This window comes from Xiphophorus couchianus, chromosome 21, assembly GCF_001444195.1.
Source record: "Xiphophorus couchianus chromosome 21, X_couchianus-1.0, whole genome shotgun sequence".
In the NCBI taxonomy this organism is placed as follows: Eukaryota; Metazoa; Chordata; class Actinopteri; order Cyprinodontiformes; family Poeciliidae; genus Xiphophorus; species Xiphophorus couchianus.
Window position 1 is genome coordinate 177,927 of NC_040248.1, and position 9,343 is coordinate 187,269.

The window sequence follows — 9,343 nt, forward strand, 5'->3', positions numbered from 1 at the left end:
TAGCAGTGGGTTAGCGGCGTGTTAGCGGGTAGTGCAGAGAGGTTCTGCTTCCTGGTCTAGACTCCAGCTTGTTGATGTTGGAGAAGAACCAGCAGAGACTCGGAGTCAAAATGTTTTATTAGAATCAGTGATCAGCTGCAGTTACAGAGACAATGAAAGAACACACACTCCAATGCTGGACCTGTCGGACCTGTCGGATCAACAGAACCCAGCAAACAGGTTTCAGGTGGAGAAATAGCTTCATCATCATCAGACTGCTGGACGCCCTGAAGAACTCATCGATGGCATTGTATTTAGTAAAAACATTTTTTATTTTAAGTTTTATGTTTGAAAGTGAGACAAACCAATCAGGAAGTGTTTTCAGGTTAATTTAATCCAATCAGAATTTATCCGGCTACATTGCTAGGCAGATAATGGGTCCATCTGTTCTGTGCTTGGTGGTATCGGATGGAACCATGTTTTTGGTGATTTAATGTAGAACTTTATCTTTTAGGGTGATGGGTTAGTGTTTTTCAGGACATGATGTGGTTCTGATTGGACTTCCTGTTGGTTCTCCTAACCAGAGGATTAAACATGTTTCTGTAGCTCACTGGAGCTGATGAAAGATTCTGTTGGGTTAACTGTAAGAGTGTTGGGTCAGAGGGTCTCGGTCTCTGGGACCGGCTCTCCTCTGTCTTCTACTTGAGGTTCAGATCTTCTGCCAGACACGGATCCAGTTCACACAGCGCGGCGATGAAAGCCGAGCTGGCCTTGGATCCCTTGTTACGGACCATGTCGACCACGGCCCGGACTTTATCCCCCTGGTTCATAGGACCGAGATCAATCTCGCAGTCGTTCATAATCTTGTTCTCCAGCATTTTGTCCAGAAGCTGCTGCAGAACCTGCTTGGAGATTTTCCCCACAAGCTGCGTCCTCACCGATCTCAGCACCTCAACCGAGTCGACCTGGGAGCTTGAAGACGCCTTTGGACTACCAACTAGAGAACGAGTCAAAAACTCATGTCAGGATGCTGATGATGGACTAAAACTTTAACAGAACCCGGTCACTACAACAAACCCTGAATTTCTATGACTGGGTCAAACTATGATGATAATTATAATGCATTTTATTTGACAGCGCCTTTCAAAACACCCAAGAATATTTTACAACATTAAAAACACAAACAGCAAAGAATTGCTACAAAATTAAACTGACCAAACATCTGCAATCTGGAGCTGACTTTAAAAGTTGTGGGTCAGTTTTGGGTCGAGAAGCATTGGGGTGGTTCTGGAGGACCAGATGCTGGTCCTCCAGAACCACTGACATGAAGTCAGTGGTTCATGGAGCTTCATGGTCATTAATCTGACATGAAGCTCTCTGACTGACCTTGAGCTGCATCTTCAGGACACAGATCTGCCAGCTTCTTCACCAGGTCATTCCTGTTGATCTTCTTCAGTATATTCTTCATGACCTGCACGGCTCCAGTGGTTTCATACTTCTGCACCATCAGGTCCACAACGTCCATCCTCTCTGCCCTCTGCAACTGGGAGCCTTTGATTGGTTGCATACCGTTCCAGGTTTCCTTCTTCAGATGCCATATGAAGGTGCTGAAATCCCCATCTAGCATATCATCCATGACATCAATAAGATTCTCTTCTGTGCACATCTTGACCTACAGCTGAAATCAGAGGAAAACGCGAGTCAGAAGTTTTCTTGATAATCAGCTCATCAGTTGGATCCTGGAGAACTTGACAGCACAAAGGAAGTAGCTGAGCCATTTGACTCAGGTGTTGGACCAGGGACACGTCTAACCATTGGAGGACACCGGACCTTGGACTGGCGATGAAGATGAGCCCCCTCTATTGGTAGAGGAAGGTCAACACAGAGTTTCCTCTACCGGTAACGTCTGTTTGCTCAGGAAAGATGGAGGCTTCAGGCAGCTTCATTGGTATCTCTCCAGGACTGTTGTATACGGCAAAAAATGTGGAAAAATCTAATTTTATAGTGGAGGCAACCATGACGTTGCTTCCTGGTAACATATTAGGAAGGTTCACCTGAAGAGGCCACGTGTTAATTCAACAGAGTTCTGGACCTAAACCATCAGGATCCGTGTTGTGGAAGAGGAAACACAATGTGTATTTTCATGATCTCAGAAGATGCTTCTCTGCTCAACATGACCCTAGATGCAGAACTCTGTATGCATACCTGCTCTGAAAGTCGCCTGACGACTTTCAGGTGAGTTCCACAGAACTGGGCCTCACCTGTGGTGTCAGGTTACAGTGTGAGCCAAACATGCCCCTCTCAACAGCCCAGACTGCAGTCTGATGTTCTGATTGAAAATCTCAGGTAAGTTCAGGTAAGCACCACGCGACCTGCCCTCCATGGTCCCCCCCCATCCCTACATCCCTTTCCTGCCATGTGACGTCACAGAAACCAGCACATTTAGTGCTCCAGTAGACAGAAGGTTGGATCTGTGGGACGGTTGAAGTCTCCGCTGGATGTGCACAGCTGGGTTTTTAATCACAGACCCTCAGTAGGATGGTAATGCGATGGGTAAGGTACCAGCATTAGGCCACGCACCCTGAGTCAAGCTAGATCTTAAACCCCATTCCTGCCTGTTTCCCAGTAACTGTTGGTATCAAACAGAAACTGACATTAACATTAAAATTCTGCACAGCAGATGAAGCTGTGCAGGTTCAGACTGGCTGAAGTCTGACTTTCTACCAGCTCAGAGGAAGAAGCCGTTATCTCCATCAGTGGACAGAAACAGAAAACCGCAAACAGCTGGCTGACCTCCTCTCTGGTTCCGTTTGCGTGGCTAGAGAAGGGTCAGAGGTCGTACTCACCGGCTGTCAGACGGAGCTCAGCGATGCGTTGCCTGCTGCGTGAAGACGGCGGTGCGCTGCTGGATCGACCCAAACTGAGCTGCTTCCGGGTTTCTTCCACAGAAACGCTGAAGGCGCTGCTCAGAAACCGGTTCTGTCGCTCCTCCAACATGTTCTAACTCCTTCAGTGTCTCATCAACACCGCCTGTAAGATCATCATCTGCTTCTTCATCACCAAAGTTAAAGTCTAAATTCCGTGCTACTTCTGCATGGTGCTGCAGAACCTGTGGGGAGGTCAAAGCGGATGATGGACACTTATTCTGGACCGGTAAGTCTATACAACGGTCCCAACACGATTCGCTACAGGAAACATGCAGAGTAACGTGGAGTTTAAGAAACACTGGGCTTTGATAGCAACTATTCATTCATTAAAGGCTTTGATCTCTTCTGGTTGATGGGGGGTTGGGGTTAGGGTTAGGGCTGGGGTCAGCCCCCTATCCACTCTTATGTCCCAGACACACACACACACATTTTGGTCTAACACAACATGTCAAACAAGCCACACACACTCAAGGACACACACTGGACCTGGTTATCAGTAAGGGTGTGAATATTTCCAATGTCTCTGTAACTGATGTCGCCTGTCGCATCACTTCCTGTTATCTTTGAAAGTTCTTTATCTTTTAACCCACTTGGACAAACAGCAACCATCACAAAACGTTCTTTCACAGAAAACACAGCAGAAACTTTTAATCAAATCTACTCTTCTTCCTCACCCTTAAGCTGTAATGATGCAGATAAGTTGGTAAATGATTTTCAGTCTAAAGTTTCAGATATTATTGATTCCATTAAAATGAAGGTTGTGTCTGGTAAAAAGAAATCTCCATGGAGAAATGCACAAACAGTTAGATCTGCAAGACAACTCTGCCGTAGAGCAAAACGAAAATGGCGTAAAACTCAACTCCACGTTCATTGTGACATCTATAAAGAAAGACTACGTAACTATCATTTAACACTAAAACATGCAAGAGAGGCTTTCTTTGCAGATGTCATAAACAAAAACATTAACAATGCTCCAGCTTTATTTGCAACAGTTAACAGAATCACAAACCCTCCTGTGACGTTACCACCTGAATTCCAATGTTTTGCCGCCTGCAACCAGTTTTCCAGCTTCTTTTCAGAGAAAATTCATAAAATCAGAGGATTAATCTAAACATCCACTATAAAGTCAGTACCAATGCTGTGCCCAAACAAAACAAATACAGGAAAAATGACCCAATTCCAACTACTTAATTATAAAACCCTACAGGAAATTATAAGTCAATAAGCTCCAGTTCCTGCTGCCTGGATGTCCTAGATCTATAACTCTAGAACATTTCTTTAAGAAAGTCCTGCCTGTTATTGCTGCTGATCTGATCCAGATAGTAAACTCATCGCTCTCATCAGGCGTTTTCCCCCAGGCTCTGAAAACAGCAGTAATCAAACCACTTATAAAAAAGAACAATCTGGACAAATCACTACTGCAGAATTACAGGCCGACCTCTGACCTCTGACCTCTGATTCATCAGCAGTTATTGAAAAAGCTGTGTAAACAATTAACTAGCTTCCTAACGATAACCAACCTCTTTGACTCCTTCCAGTCTGGTTTCCATGGTTACCACAGCACAGAGACTGGCCTAGTCAAAGTGTTCAATGACATCCATATAAATACGGACTGTGGCAGAACCACAGTGCTGGTTCTGTTGGACCTCAGTGTTGACCATGACATATTACTGAATCGACTGGAGAGTTGGGTCGGACTCTCCGGTCCAGTGCTTAACTGGTTTGAATCCTACATAAAGAACAGGGATTTCTTTGTTTCAATAGGAAACTTCTCATCAAAGAGGTCAAAGGTCACATGTGGGGTACCCCAAGGTTCAATCCTAGGACCCCTTTTATTCAATATTTATATGCTCCCACTAGCTCAGGTTATAACAGGAAATAATATTAGCTACCATAACTATGCAGATGACACACAGCTCTACATTACGATGTCACCAGGTGACCTTTGACCCCATCCAATCACTGAACAGATAAATGTGTGGATGTGCCAAAACTTTCTCCAGCTGAACAGAAACAAAACTGAAGTTATTATTTTTGGACCTAAAGAGGAACGATCTAGAGTTATAGATCTAGAGTTATAGATCTAGAGTCAATGCACAGCTTCAGTTATTACAACTAAAAACCAGCGATCAGGCCCGAAACCTGGGAGTAGTGATGGACTCTGACCTGAACCTCCAGAGCCACATAAAGACAGTTACAAAGTCGTCCTTCTATCACCTGAAGAACATTTCCAGGATTAAAGGACTAATGTCTCAGCCAGATCTAGAGAAACTCATCCATGCCTTCATCTTCAGTCGTATTGATTATTGCAACAGCGTCTTCACAGGTCTGTCCAACAAATCAATCAAACAGCTGCAGCTGATCCAGATGCTGCTGCTGGCGTTCTGACTAAAACCAGGAAGATAGAGCACATAACACCAGTTTTAAAGTCCCTCCACTGGCTCCCTGTAGCTCAAAGAATAGACTTTAAAATACTGTTGTTAGTTTATAAATCACTGAACGGCTCAGAACCACAATACATTAAAGATCTGCTGTTGTTGTATCAACCTTCCAGACCTCTCAGGTTCTGGTCTGCTCTGCATCCCCAGAACCAGAACCAAACGAGGAGAAGCAGCTTTCAGCATCTATGCACCACAAATTTGGAACAAACCTCCAGAAAACTGTAAAACAGCTGAAACACTGACTTCTTTTAAATCTCGACTAAAAACCCGCCTGTTTAGGATTGTATTTGAAATGTAATCAATTACAAATTTACTGATGTAACTTGACTTAATGTCGTGTTTTGATTATTGATTCTATGTTGCTTTATGTTTCTGTGTTTGTAATGATGTAAAGCTCTTTAAATGCCTTGCTGCTGAAATGTGCTATACAAATAACATTTGATTGATTGATTGATTGATTGATTGATTGATTGATTGATTGATTGATAAATTGGAGCATGAACTGAGGACTCCGGTAAACTACAGTGTAACTTAATTTGTTTCCATATTTTCAAACAATTCAAAACAATCCAATTATTTACTCCACTATTTGTAGGAGATATTGGTGCTGAGATAAAGAAGAGAACTGTTTATAACACAACTTCTTTCATTAGTCACCCAAGAGGGAATTTGCAGATGGTTCTGGAGCCTCAGCTTCCTGCCGGTATACTGAGGCCCTGGCATTCGCCGCCCAATAATAGTGCTGAAAGCAGCGTAATCCTAATCCCCCCCATCTCTCTTGGTTTATGTGAGTTTTTGATATTCTATGAGCTTTAAACCCCCAGACAAAAGGCAAAATTATTGAGTCCAACGATTTAAAAAAAGGCCTTTGTTAAAAAGATAGGCAGACCCTGAAAAAGATATAAAAATTTAAGCAAGGAGATCATGTCAATAGCATAATGCGGCCCATCGTTGAGATCATCCTTCCAAGATTGTCCACTTTTTCTTTAACGTTCAATTTGAAAATTTGTTTGGGGTCGTTTGGCAAAATAACTCCAAGATATTTCACTTTGTTAGTTATCTTAAATGTTAAATTATCAAGGAATTCAGAAGTAAGGCTTGCACCTAATGACATACGTTCACTCTTCTGCCAGTTAATAGTATAACCTGAAATCTCACCAAATGACTGAATAAGGTCCAGGAGAGTCGGCACTGACTGCTCAGCATGTGATAGAAAAACAACAACATCATCAGCATACAATGAGATGTAATGGTCAATGTTTCCCAATTGAATCGGTTTGATTATTTTCAGTAGTAGTGTTTTCTAATACTAATGGCAAGGGGCTCCATAGCAACCACAAAAAGCAGAGGACTAAGTTGGCAACCCTGGCGGTTCCCCGCTGTAGGAGAAAAGGTTCTGGCCTGTCCTGGTCTGAGGACTGAGGCAGATGGTTGAGCATACGTTGTTTTAATTCAAGACACTAATTTACTACCAAACCCAAATTCCTCAAGTACAGTCAGGATGTAAGGCCTTTCCAATTGGTTAAATGTCTTTTCAGCATCCAGGCAAAGAACAGCTCCCTTAAACTTACTGTCATATTTACGATACATAATGTTCATCAACAGTCTGATATTAAAAAATGAAAACCTTTTAGGGACAAAGCCCATTTGGTCCGGGTGAACAATAGGAGAAATATATTTATGTAGCCTATTTGCCAGAACTTTAGCAAATATTTTAATGTCACAATTCAGTAATGAAATAGGAAGATATGATGAAACTCTGTCTCCTCCCTGTTATATTAGCTTCATGCATATGAGTCTCTTCCTGAATCAAGAGAGTGAGCGAACATCCTGCGGAGGAGAGGAGCGATCTTCCTGGCATATCTTTTATAGAGCTCAGTTCCAAAACCATCTGGACCTGACCTTTGAACTCGGGAAACGATTTGATTACATCTAGGATCTCTTCCACAGTGATGTTTGCGACATTTAGATCTTTGAGCCAGTTTAAGACGTTTCCTTTTGCTTTGGACATGTATAGTCGTTCATAATATTCATTTATGCTTCTTGGTTCGATTATAATTGTTCCCGCCTTGGACTTAATTTTATTGCCCCGTTGGCCTGTAAGCCCCGCAGCCGACGAGTCAATAATTTATGGGGCTTATCACTCAGCTCAAAGTGCTTCTGCTTGATTTAACCTAACCCTAACCGCTGATCAAGCACCTGCCTGGACAGAATAGTGTATTATTCATATTTTAGTACAAGAATGTTTTGTAAAATCGAAGGGTTGGAAGAGGACTTGTAGTCTCTGTCTGCTCCTTCATGAGTCGTATCTATCTTCTGAGAAACTACCCATTGACCTTATTGGTCACAATTCATTTACACTGATTTAAAATATAGTATAGTGTTATCTGTACAGATATCCTACAAAAGGACTATAAATAGCCCGTTACCAATATAAATCTGCCATTTGGGTCAGTCACAGTAGAAATATGTCTAAATGGAACTGTTTTACGAATCAGAATTGCCAACCCTTGAGCTTTACCCGCAAAGGTGGACTGAAAAATTTGGTTGGTCCAACTGCATCTCAGTATGTGTCTGATGTGTGTTTCTTAAAAGGTATACAATGTCCGTTGATAAGGACTTTAAGTGAGAAAATACTTTAGGACATGCCCCAAACCTTTGACATTCCAACTGGTAAAAGTTATGCCACCGCCTTGTAATGATGTGTTATGACACACAGAAATTTTTTAACAGAATGGCTTCAGTGCACTCACGTGTTAGTCTGATAGTGTATTGAAACACGTAAAATATTTTTTGAATAAGAACCACCAACAAAAAATTACCCCTTTGCCCCCATCCCACTTTCCCAAACAAAGTGAGAATAAAAACCCCACAAAGGCAGATAGAGGAATCCGGGCCGTACAAATACCGAGCCAACTCCACAAAAGGCTCTTTCACCCACTCAAATTTAGCAAACTTAGATTATGGTACAAAACATCAAGCTGTTCTAAACGCGATTCCGGCTCCGCATGACCCAAAGCAAAAAGCACATACCACAGTGTCTGTAACTTCCAGATGCTCAGTCACTGGAAAGTTTCCTCTGCGTCCCGCGGAGAGGAGAACGTCTCATCCGTAGAGCCGACGGTGACGGAAACGCGCCGGATACCGGACACCGGACCTCCTCCAGCACCCTGCAGACGCTTCTTCACACTGTCAAAAGCCTGCCGCTGCCTCATCACCTCCGCCGGGTAATCAGGGAGGATGATGATCGGCTTTCCTTGTGACGGAGGGGGAACTGCTGACGGGCCAGTCGTAGAATCGTCTCCTTCACATGGAAGTAGTGAATTCGTGCCATCATCGCTCGCGGCCGCGCGTCGTCACCAGGCAGCCTGCTTCCCAGCCGACGCGCCCGGTCCACCTCCAGCTGTGTGAAAATGATCCGCACCAAGCAGTTCTGGAATGAACTTCATCAGAAACTCTCTTGGACGTCCACCCTCGATCTTTTCCGGCAACCCGATGATTTTAATATTCTGCCGCCTGGAACGGGCCTCAAAATCGATCACTTTCAGGCGAAGAGCCTTGTTCTCTGGCTGCATCCTGGGACCGGGCTCCTCCATCCGGTCGAGATTTAATAAAGATGCCTGGGTCCAATGGAAGCGAGGGGTTGCTTCAAGATCGTTAAATCTATCATTCATTGTCTTGCTAGTGTAACTGGGTCTATATTGTGGTATATTTTCATAAAATGTTTTCTTTAATTTATTTGTCCTCTTATACTTGTCTGTCTTTGTGTTCCTCTGTGTCTGCTGTGAGGGGTTTGGTCCTCCAGCTCCGCCCTACTTTCTTCTTCTTTTGTTCAGGGTCCTCCAGCACCATTATAAATGTTAAGTTGTTCATTTCTTCTTCCCTTTTGTTACTCGTTCCACTGGGAAGAGGCAAGTTTTATAATCCATTGTAATCCTTTCATTTATATTGTTCAAATGTTTATTTTTTTCTTCTGTATTAATGTTAGGTGTTTTA